Raw genomic sequence first — 14324 nt, 5'->3', positions numbered from 1 at the left:
ATGCTTTTTAAAAATTTGAACATTACAAGTCAATCTAAAGTCTTGTGTGTAATGACCGGCATCCTGATCCCCTCTTTTCCTCCCCAGGGGTAATCATTTTGTGTTCCTCCAGATCGTTTTTAAAAAGTTAATACAAATATGGGGCCGTAGAAAAATATGTAACATTGGGTTTTATGTGCACACGTGCATGCTCCTTATTACATTAATGGTACGCGGTACCCTACCCAACACCCTTTTCATTTTTTTTATATCTGTTAAACATCTACTTCAGTCATTCCAAGTGCAGTATTGCTTTTTTCCTTCGTTAATGGTTATCTTATTCTGTAACTCTTAATCTCAATGTTTTTTGATGTCTAACACTTTGAAAGTGCAGCAGATAGCATTCCACTTTATGAAGACACCACATTCTGCTAATCCGTTGTTGTGACGGTGAAGATTAGGTTGCTGCGTTTTTCCGCTCTTACAGTGATCTCGTGACTCCTGTGCTCGCGTGCTGGGGCGGCTTCAAGGTGGATGGCTAGGAGTGGCACAAGTTTATGCATTTCCAATTTTAATAGGGTGAACTCGTGTCTTCTCCAGATATGTACCCACAGCCCCTGAGAAACAGGTTTTCCCACGCAGCTGACGGCTGGAGCGACCACCCCGCCCACTGCAGCGCGGAGAGGTTTTCGGTTCTCTCCTGCAACCGCTCTTCCCGGTCCCTTCTTCTGCGCCAGCTTGCACCTTCCCAGCAAGCACTGCGCTATTTGCATATCAACCACTTTTTTTAAACTTTGCTTCTAAATAAAAATCAAAAGACAAATTTTATGGTTTCCTTGTGAAGATTTCACCCTGGCTCAGAAGATATTGAAATTTTCTCTTCAACTCCAGGAATTTGGGGTAAGAAATGACTTTTTTTTTCACCTTTATCATAATAGGGATTTGTCAACGTTGCCAGTTTGTTTTCGTAATTGGAAAGGCAAAAAGGGCTTCTGTCGTGAGTGGCACATGTAGGACAGCTTGATTGTTCTGCGTGCGGAATCGACATCAAGAGATTTCGGAAGCATAATTTTTTGGTACTTGGGCAGCTGGTGATCGTTGGTCCTGGCGCCCTTACTTTCTGCTGTTCAAAAAAAACTAGTTCCTAAGTTGGTTTTGCGTTTTGTGTGGTGTTCGTAATACTATAATCTAGGTGTAGAAATGCAATTGTAAACTTGACGTTTTGCACAGTGATATAGACGAGTTAGTATGGAGTTTCATTTACAGCGAGGTTTTTTGTCGGAGTAGTTGCTTCTGTTAAAGTGGAAAGGGTTGTTAGCTCATTTTCCCGTTTTATAGAGCAGAGAATGGAGGTTTTTAATCAAAGTATCTAGTAAGGTTTCTCTAAGGACACACTGCTTTATGCAGCCTGAGGAAATATTCTTCCAGGTTTCTACCTCCAGATATGATGGAATCATATAAAACTGAGTTTGTAAAAATGTTTTCTCTTTCACCAGGCATACGTACAAGTACACCTTCCTAAAGCTGTTGATGTTCTCTCTATAACTTTTGTCCTTTAAAAACAGGCAATAGTTTAAAACACCAGTTAAGTAACAGTGTTACTGCTAGTAACAACCACCTTTCTGGACACAGCAATTCAGCAACAGATATGCCATCTCTTAAGTATGTAAAATTATATTTAAGAGGAGATTTAGCGGTAAGGGTTCATTCATTCTAACAGCAAACGTATACTGTGGTCCAATAGACCTGAAGTCACTGACCTGACTGACTGACTACACAAGGCTTAAGTTTAGTGAAGGGAGAGAATAGCAACAGGAAAACACTAAATTGGGCTGGAAGAGGGATGCCTGGGAAAAGCTTTCCTGAGGCAAAGACTTTGAAGCTGAGACCTATGTAATAAATAGAAGACAACCAGGCAAAGTGGGGGAGAAGGGTTGTTTAAGTAGAGGCAAAGCCTTGAGAGTGGAGAATGTGCTACAGTCCAAGAACTGAAAGGCCAAGATGGCCAGAGTAAAACCTATCCACTTGGCAGGATACAGGAAAGCCTGAAGACAGCATTGAGGTCTGGGCATACAGACCTGAGATGTTCATTGCAATGTGGTTTTTTTGTTGTTGTTGTTGTTTAATAAAGCAGGAGAAATGAAAAATTACCTACACCAGGTATCAGCAAACTTTTTCTGTAAAAGGCCACATAGTACATATTTTAGGTTTTGTGGCCATAGAGTCTTTGTTAGCCACTCACCTCTGCTGTTCCAAAACAGCAAAAGATGAAACAAACAATTTGGCATAGCTATGTTCCAATAAAACCTTATTCATGGACACTGAAATTTGAATTCCATGTAATTGTCATATGTCATGAAATAGTATTCTTTTCATTTTTTATTTTTCTGCCAACCATTTAAAAATGTGAAAATTATTCTTAAGTTCTCAGGCAATAGCCAGGGAGCTATAGTTTACTGGCCCTTGACCTACACATTCGAAAGCAATACAAGCCAGGTCAAACCAACTACGGGATAGCCACACAATGGAATACTATGCACTCATTAAAATGTTGAAATAAAAGCATTTTATGACAAAGATTTACCTCTATGGAGTGCTTATCATATGCCAGGCCCTGTGTTAAGCACTTAGTATGCATTAGCTCCTATAAATCATCACACAAACTATTGAGTTAGGCAGTGGCGTTATGCTACTCCCTTTACAAATGAGAAAACAGATGCACTGGGAGGCCCAGATCACATAACCATAAAGTGGCAAGAGCTGAGCTCAGGTCTTCTGACAGGAATGAGTTGCTCTGATTGCACAGAAGGCCCAAAGGGAATGTCAACTATAGTGGAATCTGTTAGAGAGGAAAGATTTTGTGGGAAAGTGCAGCTTTTTTCCTTTTTGCTTATCTATATTTTCTTATTGCATATGGAGTACACAAAAAGGTTAGAGATAAAATGAGGACACATAGTCACAGGAACACAAATGATGAAAAATCAGACTCGCAAAGAAGCTGGTCTCAGAAGGCCACATATTATATGATTCCTTTTGCGTGAAATCTCCAGAAATGGCAAATCTATAGAGAAAAAGTAAGATGAGCGATTGCCTGAGACTGGAGGTGGGAGCAGAGATTGACTACAAATGGGCATGAGGGATCTTTTGGGGGGTGAAGGAAATGTTCTAAAACTAGATTATGGTAAGAGTTTTACAACTCTATATAAATTTACTGAAAATCATTGAATTGTACACTTAAAAAAAGGATGAATTTTATAGTATGTCAATTATACTTTAATAAAGCTGTTTAAAAAAAAAATCAAGAGCTGGAAGGAGAAATGTGTTCACCCAGCTAGAAGCCCGAGAATCTATAATCACTTTATGGAATAAGTTCTCTAACTTAGAAACTTGACCTTTGTGGATTTCCTGGGTGCTGAGCTTGTGTGTGTTAGCTGATCATGTTAATGACTCCCTCATTTAAAACTCTTCAGTGGCACCTAACTAGCTTGTGTTAACATCCTACCCTCTTTGTTCTCAGGGCTCTAGCCACATTAGTCTTGGCTCTGTCTCTGAAGCCACTACTCGCCTTGCCTCAGGGCTTCCAGAAAGTTCCCTCCTCTACCTGGAAATGCTCTTTCTCAACAGCATCTCCCACTCTCCTTTTTCCCAAAGTGGCTAACTCCTCATTCTTCATTTCTCAGCTCAGATGTCACCTCCTCAGGTAGGTCCCCCTTGACCTCCCTACCTCTCATTAGGTTAGCTCCCCCATACTCTGTTATGCTCTTTCATAGCACCATTTACTTCTCTGTAGAACATTATCATGATCGTTATTAATGCATTAGTTGTAAAGTTAGTTATTCAATATTATATTCCCCAGCCAGAATGTCACCTATGTGAGGGCAGGGAACCTGTCTACATCTTATATACCATTTGTGTCTGGTGTAGTACCTGACACATAGTGGGCATTCAACACATATTTGTAGAGCACATCACAATCAATGAAGTACTTGTGTATATGCAATTACGTTGGCCACTATTTATTAAGCATGTCCTAGGATATAGGAGTAAATGAGACAGACTGCGCCTGTCCATTCTAAAGAGTTGACTGTACTCTAAGTAGGACAAGAACAATCTTCCCGTTTTACAGGTAGTCTAAGTTTACACCACTTGTAAGGAAGGAGCAGAATCTTCTGAAACTAAAATGAAACTCCCCCTAATAAGATTATAGACTCCTAAGAGGATGAGTTTACTGCAGGTTGGTGAGGGGAGGGGACGTGGTTCAGGGAGATGGATTTTGAGAGGCCATGAAGCTTTGGCATTTTGAAGGGTGGAGGGAAATAGGGTGTCAATTTGTCAGAAGAGAAGAGGAAATTTCCATTTTTCAGGTGAAGTTTCCATCTTTCAGATGCAAACAAGGCTTCTATCTTAAAACCAAACAAACAAACCTGGTCCCTGAGCTCCCCAATTGTTCTATATCTGGACTATTGGGACCCATGACCACAGACAAGAAATGATGATCACACAAAAATTGTGTTTCTATACACTAACAATCCAAGAAAGAATTTAAGAAAAATTCCATTTACAATGACATCAAAAAGAATAAAATTCTTAGGAATAAACTTAACCAAGGAGGTGAAACAGCTAAGGAGAAGTGTAACTCATACACTGTTAAGCTCCAAAACATTGTTGAAAGAAATTAAAGAAGACATAAATGGGAAGACATCCCATGTTCACAGATTGAAAGACTTAGTATTGTGAAGATGTCAATACTCGCCAAAGAAATCCGTAAATTCAATGCAATTCCTATAAAAATCCTAATGACATTTTTTGCGGAAATAGAAAAACCAGTCCTAAAATTTATATGGAATTTCAAGGGACCCTAAATAGCTAAAATACTCTTGAAAAAGAACAAAATTAGAGGTCTATGTTTCCTGATTTCAAAACTTACTGGAAAGCTACAGTAAGTAAAACTGTGAGGTAGTGGTACAAAGACAGTCATGTAGACTAATGGAATAGAATAGAGTCTGGAAATAAATCCTGACATCAAATGAATTTTTGATAAGAGTGCCAAGACCACTCAATGGGGGAAAGGACAGTCTTTTCAGCAAATGTTGCTGGGGGAAATGGATATTGACATGCAAAAGAATGAACTTGAAGAATGAACCTTACATCACATACAAAAAATAACTCAAAATGGATCAAAGATCCAAACATAAGAGCTAAAACTATAAAGCTCTTAGGGGAAAACTTTATGACATTGGGTTTGGTAATGATTTCTTGAATATGACACCAAAAGCCCAGGCAACAAAAGAAAAAATAAGTAAATTGGACTTCATAAAAATGTAAAATGTTTTTGCATCAAAGACTACTGTCAGGAAAGTGAAAAGACAAGCCACAGATTGGGGGAAAATATTTGCAAATCACGTATCTTATAAGGGGTTAATATCCAGAATATATAAAGAACTCCTACAACTCAACAATAGAAAAGCAAACTCGGGCCAGCCGAATGGCTCGGTTAAGAGTTGCCTTGGGAGCAAGAGCTCTGAGCAGCAGGGCTGCCAGTTTGGATCCCACATGGGCCAGTGACACTGCACCCTCTACAGCTAAGATGGTGAACAACAGCTCGACCTGGAGCTGGGCTGCATGAATTGCCAGTGATGGCATAGGCTGCAGTGGGGCTGCAGTGGGGCTGCAGTGGGCTGCAGAAAGCTACCGTGAGTGGCCTGCAGCCAGCGTGAGTGGCCGTCCAATGGCCAGAGACTGATCTGCCTTAGCTGGGAAGAAGGCAATGATAATACCAACATGGGCCAATGAAGCAATGTCCTCCACAACTAGACTAAAGAACAAAAGGACAGCAACTTGTCTGTTCCACTTCCCCAATTCCGCAACACTGTTCCCTCCCCCAATTCCCCAATAAAATCTTTAAAAAAAAATCAACAATGGACAAAAGACTTAAATACACCTTCCTTTAAAGATATACAAATGGCTTATAAACTCATGAAAAGATGTTCAACATCATTAATCATTAGGAAAATGCAAATCAAAACCACAATGGGAAACCACTTAACACCTATCAGCATGGCTACTATCAAAAACCCCCAGAAAATAACAAGTGTTTGTAAAAATGTGGAGAAATTGGAACCATTGTGCACTGTTGGTAGGAACATGAAGTGGTGCAGCCACTGTGGAAAACAGTATGTTGATTCCAAAAAAAATTGAAAATAGAATTGCCATATGATCCAGCAATTCCACTTCTATACCCAAAAGAACTGAAAGCAGAGTCTTGAAGAAACATATGTACACCCATATTCACAGCAGCATTATTCACAACAGCCAAAAGGTGAAAACAATCCAAGTGTCCATCCATCAAAGGATGAATAGATAAATGATGAATGAATATCCATATGATGAATGAATATCATTAGGCCAGAAAAAGGAATGAAGTACAGCTACAACATGGATGAACCTTGAAGACATTATGCTAAGTCAAATAAGCTACACTCAAACGGACAAATGTTGGATGATTCTACTTATTTGTGATACCAAGAATAGTCAAATTCATAGAGACAGAATGTAGAACAGTGGTTACCAGGGGCTGGTGGGAGGGAGGTATGGGAAATTATTGTTTAATAAATACAGAGTTTCATTTGAGAATGATGAAAACGTTCTGGAAATGGATGGTGGTGATGGTTGCACAACAATGTAAATGTACTTAATGCCACTGAACTGTACAATTAAAAATGATTAAAATGGTAAATTTTGTGTTATGTATATTTTACCACGATTTTAAAAATTAAAACTGAATAAAACAATTTAAAGAAAAGATGGTGAAGAGCAAGGTTTTGGGCCTGCCTATGATGTCACCAACATGAGATTGGAAGTTGGTCACCAGCTCAGAAGGCTTACACTCTAGTTGGCAAAGCAGTAGGCCAAGAGACTGAGGTCTAGAGAGGGCCTTAGCTAAGGTCCTGTGGCCAATGGAGGCAGCTGACTGGACTCTGAGTTCTGTAAGGCAGGTGGGTGGTACCAGTTGGAGTATTAATAGTGATACCAGCTGGCATTTCTTGAGTGCTCGCTACATTCCAGACATTATTCTAAGTCCTTTTGTGAGTGTAGATTACCTTATTTACTTTTCACAAGTCCGCTGTGAGTGAGGTACTATTACCATCTCCCTTTTACAGATAAAGTAACTGAGGTGGAGACAGAGACAGATCCAAGGTCACAGAGCCTGATCCAAGGTTACAGAGCCAGCAGGACTTGAATGGTATCCTCTTTGACTCCCAAACCAAAAGTCAGCCTTTGTTTTGGTCCTGATGGTAGGCAGTGAGTGAGGTGGGGCTGGGGTGGGGCAGGAGGTGATTCCCTTGACTAGATTCATCCCAGATTTTTTGTTTTCTTTTACCCATTGGCAGAACTTCCTCCTTTTCTCTCTTTGCCTCCTTTTCTGATTCACTCTCCATCTGTTAATGGCTTCTGGCTCCTGAGAATGTGATACAGAGGGTGGGGTAAGTTATGGGGGGTGGGGAGGTAGACACACAAGTGTAGGCAGTCCTTAATAAGCAAATGTTTAATTTTTTTAAGGTTTTATTGTGGAATTGGGGGAGGGGAACAGCGTTGGGGAATCAGGGAAGGGGAACAGACAAGTTGCTGTCCTGTTTGTTCTTCAGGCTAGTTGTGGAGGATGTCGCTTCACTGGCCCATGTTGGTATTATCATTGTGCTCTTCCTGGCTGAGCCAGCTCACGCTGGCTGCCAGCCACTCATGGTAGCTTACAGCAGCCCACTGCAGCAGGGGCTCCAACCTATGCTGTCCCTGGTGACTCACGGCAGCCCAGCTCCAGGTCCAGCTGTTATTCACCATCTTAGTTGTAGAGGGCGCAGCGTCACTGGCCCTCATGTGGGATCCGAACCAGGGCCCTGCTGCTCAGAGCTGGCGTCCCAAGCCAACTCTTAACCAACACACCACTCGACCAGCCCGATAAGCAAATATTTTTTTTATTGCTCTCTATGTACCAGGCAATGTTTAGGGGCTGGACCCCTGCGGTGAATAAAATAGACCTTGTCCCTACTCTCAAGGAAATTCCATTGCCGGCTATATGTATGTGTGAGGGGGTAAGGGGTAGAGAGGTGGATAGGGTAGGAAGGAAGGATAAATGGAGGGGCGGGAGTGGATACAGACAAGGAACAAGATAGGTCAGGTGGCAGTAAGGGTTATGAAGGAAATGTGAGAAAGTGACTGGGAGGGGACACACTGGAGACAGTGAGAACAAGGAAGGACTGGCTCATGGGCTGGAACCTGGAGGATGAGAAAGAGTCAGCTGAAGATCTGGAAGAAAAGCATGCCAGGATTCCATGGAAATGGTAAGGGCAAAGGCTATAAAATCAGTGTGTTGGAGGAGCCTGGAGTTAGACCAGAGAGGCTATAGCAGTGACAGAAAGGAAAGGAGTCAAGAGAAGATCCCAGCACCAGTTCATGTAGGGTCTTGTAGACCATGATGAAGAGTTCAAGGTTAATTCTAAGGGGAAGGGAGGTCACTGGAGGAATTCAGAACGAAGACTGGAAGGCAGCATGACAGAAAGTGAGGAGACCAGTTATGAGGTTCTGGCTGTCATGTAACAGAGTCAGGTGGTGATGGTGGCCTGGTCCAAGGGGGAATTCAGAGAGAAGGTGGTATTAAAGCATTCTTTGGGAGGTGACTGAGTGATAGAGGTGACATGCTTTGAGGCGGAGGAGACCAAGAGGAGAAGCAGGTTTGGTGGTGGGGATCTAAGGGACGGAGGGATAGAAATTATGAATTCAGTTGTGAACATGTTGAGTTTGCAGAGCCAGTAGCTGACCAGGAAGCTGGCGACACTGCTCCAGGCTGGCAACAGATACCAGGGAGAAGAGACCAGAGGCTGACACCTGAGGACTCATAGGCTACACCTCTTCACAGATGAGTAATGTAGAGCCCAAAGGATGCTTAAAGTTTTTTTTTTTATTTTTTAAATTGGTTATGAACATTTACAAATTCAGAGACATCAAATAAGCTCAGGATTCCCACCTCCTCTTCCAAATTAGATGCTCTGGCCACACTGCACCCACATCTTGGGAAGGCCATGGCAGGCTGGTAGAGGAGTTGCTGCCCTCCAGATGGCGCCTGAACCCAATGGCTGGTGTGACTTCAGCAGTCCCGCTGCGGGGACTCTCTAGGCCTGGTCCTGGCGCCACTGGAGTTTCAACCTCTGGCTTGGGCAGGAGGTGGCACCCTAGAAGAGGAAAAAATTGGCCTGGCACAGAGCCTGAACTTTGGACGGCCCCATTAGGAGTGGCAGCTCTGTGGCTTCTCAGCCTTGTAACCCAGGGCGTGCCACTATGAAATTTCACTGAGCCTGTCTTGCCTCTTCCGGAAAATGGGGATAACACCCCCTACCCGGAAAGTAAATTCCCTACCTGGCGTTTCATCTATGGAAAACCTCCTAGCACAGTGGCAGACACACAGAAAGCGGCTCAAGCAATGTTAGTTTCTTTTCTTTTCAATCTGATAAGCAGTTAAGTCTTGGGAAATCAGAATGGTGAGGCCATAGCACAGGCTGAGAGGTACTGGCTCTACCACTTACCAACTATGCAAGCTCCGTTTTCCTATCTGTAAGATGGGGACACTATTAGTACCTACCCTGTGGGAATTAAAGTTAACATACACTATTTAGAATGGCATGGCACTCAGTGAGTGTGTTAGCTATTATTATTGTTGCTGCTGTTGCTGTTACTGTGCCTGGAATAAATATACTCAGGAGCTAGCAGAGCCATGGTTCTTACACCAGGCTGGCCATCAGAGTCCTCTAGGGGTATTTTAGAAAAGATTCATGTGTGGGTTCTACCCTCAGAGATCCCACCAGAATTCATCTGGGGTCGGACCCTGGTATGGGTATTTTATAAAATCTCCCCCAGTAACTCTGTGTAGCCAGCGATAGAGGATCCACAGAGGAGGGGCTGTTAGGAGCATGGACTCTGAAGTACAACTACCTATGTTCAAATCCAACCCAGCCAATAAACAGATATATGAACTTGGGAAAGTTCTTAGCCTCTCACATTAAACTGGGTTAATAACAGGACCTGGGAGGTTGTATAGATCTAAAGTGCTTAGTGCAATGCCTGGAAGCTAGTGAGCTCTCAGCAGCCCTGGGTGTTACCACCCATTGATTTTCCTGCTGTTTCAAAACTGATGGCAGCCACTGTGGGCCTGTGCCCAGCTTACACCGTCAGTCTCCCTAAGGGGGCCTGGATGCCTCGAACATCTCACACTGGGGCTTCTCCTAACCCTGCCTGCTGCCCCAAAGTTATTTTTGACCCTTCCACTGTTCAGATGTTTTATTTGCCCAAAATGAACAGAATCATCTCCCAAATAAAATTTATTCAGATATCAGAGAGAATCCAAAAATGCTAGAGAGGAGGATACAAACAGACTGGCCATTCAACTGTCTCTCATATTAAAAATAAAGAAGGGGGAGAAGAAGAAGAAGAAGAAAAATTCTCTTCAAAGCTTAGGACACACTGTTTCTGCCACGTCTCTTCCCATTTACTACTTGATTCATCACAATCTGGCTTCCTCCCCAACCTCGGAGATGACCCCACCCTGGAAGTGTCAGCAATGACCTCTTAGTTGCCAAATCCAGTGGCTTTTTTTTCCTTGCCAGAGCTTTGCAGGATGTGACATTGTTGCTGCCATCCCCTCCCGGAAGCTCCCTGACTGCTCCCTGGGCTTCCTCTCTCCCCTCTGTCTAGGAATCTAACCTTTCTGATCACTTCTGGTTGATCCCTGAAGGTTCCTCAAAGGCTTAATGTTCCCCAGGTTTGGGCCTTTAGGCCCCTCCCTCTGCACACTTTTCTTGGGTGACCTCATCCACTCCTGGCGTCTATGGTCCCATCTACATGACAGGTCCCAAATTCCAGCCCTGGCCTCTTGCTTAGGACAGGTCATCCAACTCCCTCCTGAACACCTTCATTTGGATGTCCCTCAGACAACTCAGACTCAACAAGTCCAGATGGACTCATCATTTCTACTTTCCCTCAATCCCCAACTAACTCTTCCTGCTTTGTTCCTTCACTGGGGGTCACCTTGTCCCTTTCTCTTTCTCACCCCCCATATTTGGTTGGCCACTAATGCCTTTTGGTTCCAATTTGGAATTGTCTGGAGCACATCAGCACTGCTGTGTGTTCTGACCCTGCCCTGCATGAGGCCCTTTCTCTCTTGCCGGCATGATCATAGCAGTTTTCCCCACTTAGTTTTCTTTTCCTGGTCTTTCTCCTCTCTAGTCCGTATCTTATAATTTTTCAGATCATTCATTCAATCAACAAATATTTGCCATGCACCAAACTCTGCTCCAAATATATGTAGGGTAAATGATAAAAACTGGCACAAAATAGGTAAATAAATAATCTAGGGGATTTCAAATTGTGGGGATTGCTGTGAAAATAAGCAGGGGGGTTGAGAGAAAGTAACTAGGGCATGGAGAGGGGAGTTCTGTCAACTGTCCTAACATAGTTCCCCAAATGAATATGACAGGTGCCCTGATGGAACCAGGGGCAGCAGTAATAGAGAAGAATGTGGCTGGGGACCCTACTTTAGGTTGGGAGTCAGGAAAGGCACAGTGAGGGAGGGGCAGAGAAGAGGAAGGCAGGAAGGACATCATGCATGGTGGTCTTGGAGGGGGATCTGGGTTTCATTCTAAGTACAATGGGAGGCTATTAAAAGTCACATTTGACTTTATCTCTTTAAGAGATTACTCTAGGTACTGGGATGGGATGGATAGGGTTGCTGAGTACTGGGAAATTACTGCAGTGGTCTAGGCAAGTCCTGTGGGCTGGAGTTGAGTGTTAGCAGTGTATTTGGAGAGGATTTAACCTCCCATGGGGGGCGGCCGGTTAGCTCAGGTGGTTGGAGCGCAGGCTCATAACACCAAGGTTGCCGATTCTATTTCCACATGGGCCGAGGAGCTGTACCTTCCACAACTAGATTGAAGACAACTACTTGACTTGGAGTTGATGGGTCATGGAGAAACACCCTTCACAACTAGATTGAAACAACTGCTTGACTTGGAGCTGATGGGTCCTGGAAAAACACAGTTCCCCAATAAATTTTTTTTTTTTTAAGCTGAGCCATCCTGCTACCTGTTGGCAGCTCAGCGGCTGCTCAGCTCGGGCTGGGAATCGAATCGCTGTTGCTCAGAGCTCACACTCTTGAGCGAGCTCTTAACCAACTGATCCACTTGGCCGGCCCCCCAATAAAATTTCTTAAAAAAAAATCTCCCTTGGGTTCCCACCCTCTGCAGGATAGTTCCTTCCTCCTTATGACAACCTTCTGGTTCCAGCCTCCCTCTTCATCCCCATCTCCTATCATTTCTTACTTCTTTTGTTTCTGCACGTCGTACTTTTTAGAATGCCCTTTCCCACTTTTCCCTTTAACTCCTATTCATCCTTGAGACCAGGCTCAAATACCTGCTCCTCTGTGAATGAAGCCTTTCAGGAATTCTCCATGAAGAGTCCTTTGCACTTTTTCAGTGCATTGTTTATAACTCTAGGATAACACCTATCACACTGTCCTGTCTGGAGTGTTTGATGTATAATCAAAAGATATAAATGGTCCCACTAGGAATAGTTCACATAGGCTTAGAGTCCAGTCATGACCAGCCCCCATTATATTCAGAATCATCTGCTAATGTGTAAGTCCTTGATCCTAACAACAGACACTGACATGGGTACTAAGGCTCCTCCTTTGATCCTTGAAACAGCCCTGAGAGGTGGGCACAGTGGGAAAATCATCTCTATTTTACAGATGAAGAAATCAAGATATAAGGGAGGTGGGACTTGGTTGAGAACCCCGAGCTGCTAAAGCCAAGCCTAGAATCCAGCTTGCCTTACCATCCCCCTCCCCACAACTTCAGTTCTATTGTTTACTCCTGGGCTGCCTTACCTGTCCTTGAATCAAGAACTTATAAAAGTCCCTGTCACCTTTTCACAACAGAGGGGATGGAAAGCAGAGAGATGACTCACAGGAGGAGGCAAGATGGGGAAGCACTTCTCCTTTCCCCTCAAAAAAGTGGCTGCACACCAAACACCACCTCATTTGTTCTTAATAACGACAGCAACCATCTTACTGGTTATAAGTGGGTTCTGGAGTCAGAAAGGGCCTGAGTTTAAATCCTGGTTATACCATTTACAGCAGCGGTTCTCAACCTTCCTAATGCCGCGACCCCTTAATACAGTTCCTCATGTTGTGGTGACCCCCAACCATAAAATTATTTTCGTTGCTACTCTATAACTGTAATTTTGCTACTGTTATGAATCGTAATGTATCTTTTTGTTTTTCCGATGGTCTTAGGCGACCCCTGTGAAAGGGTTGTTAGACCCCCAAAGGGGTCGCGACCCACAGGTTGAGAACCGCTGATTTACAGGCTGTGATCTTGAGGGATTTAACTTCTTTTGGCTTCCTGTATTTTTCTGTAAAAACAAGAGTGAAAAGAAGCTACTTAGTAAGGTTGCTATGAAAATTATGAGACAAAAGCATCTTCCCCAAGGCCTAGCCAATATAGAAAGGTCTTTTGGTTTTTTTTTTAAAATTCTTTTATTTTCCAACAGCCTCGACATGGCTTCTTCTGTATATCCTTAGTTTTAGGACTTCTGTTCAGGTAGACTTCAGGCGCTTTTCAATGATGGCTCTTCTGTAGTTTAGTTGTAATTTTATTTATTTTTTATTTTTTCTAGTTTAGTTGTAATTTTAATGTGGTTGTGAGAGAAGGAAAGCACGGTGTTTACCTACTCTGCCATCTTGACTGGCAGTCTCCCATATAGAAAAGTCTTAATACTTGCTAATTACTATTACTGGCCCAGGGATTTTCCTAAACATTTTTTGCGGAACATCTAACACTCATAACAACCTTACACCTTAAGTGAAGTTGAGGTTTAGTGTTGTTAAATAACTCCCCCAAAGAACCCCCACCTAGGCCCTCACAACCAGGAAAGCTTGGCAAATCAGCACGCATCAGAGAACATAAGCAGCTTGCTCAAGGACTCGTGACCGGTTACTAACTCTATAGTCAACCAAATTGATGGCTGGGTCATAATTTCTGGATGTCTGGTAAGATGTAAGTGTCATAAAACAGGATTTGGGAGGTAAAAGGGGCAGAGTCCTTCAGAAGTCAAGAGACCTGCCTTTGCCTGATTGTGGATGAGGTGATTCTTTAGGCCTCATTTTCCTCATCCATGAAGTGGGGGGGAGGAGAGTTATTAGGGTACCTAGCCTCCTTCTCAACACTGACTTTTCAGAGCAGAAGACCTCTCTGCTTAGGTAAAGGCTCACTCAGATCTCTCCGGCTGGTTCATCCCAT

General features: G+C 43.2%; 1 protein-coding gene across 1 annotated transcript in view; it reads left to right on the top strand.

Annotated features, from left to right (window-relative positions):
- Positions 1–79: 79 nt before the first annotated feature.
- GMEB1 (glucocorticoid modulatory element binding protein 1) overlaps positions 80–14324 on the top strand; it is a 39642-nt gene continuing 25397 nt past the window's right edge. Inside the window, exon 1 of the mRNA XM_019660521.1 lies at positions 80–879. The gene's annotated coding sequence lies outside the window, so the exon portion shown is untranslated. The remainder of the gene's footprint in view (positions 880–14324) is intronic.

Source organism: Hipposideros armiger, unplaced genomic scaffold (assembly GCF_001890085.2).
Source record: "Hipposideros armiger isolate ML-2016 unplaced genomic scaffold, ASM189008v1 scaffold_10, whole genome shotgun sequence".
NCBI lineage: Eukaryota > Metazoa > Chordata > Mammalia > Chiroptera > Hipposideridae > Hipposideros > Hipposideros armiger.
This window is presented reverse-complemented; position numbering and strand designations above follow the sequence as displayed.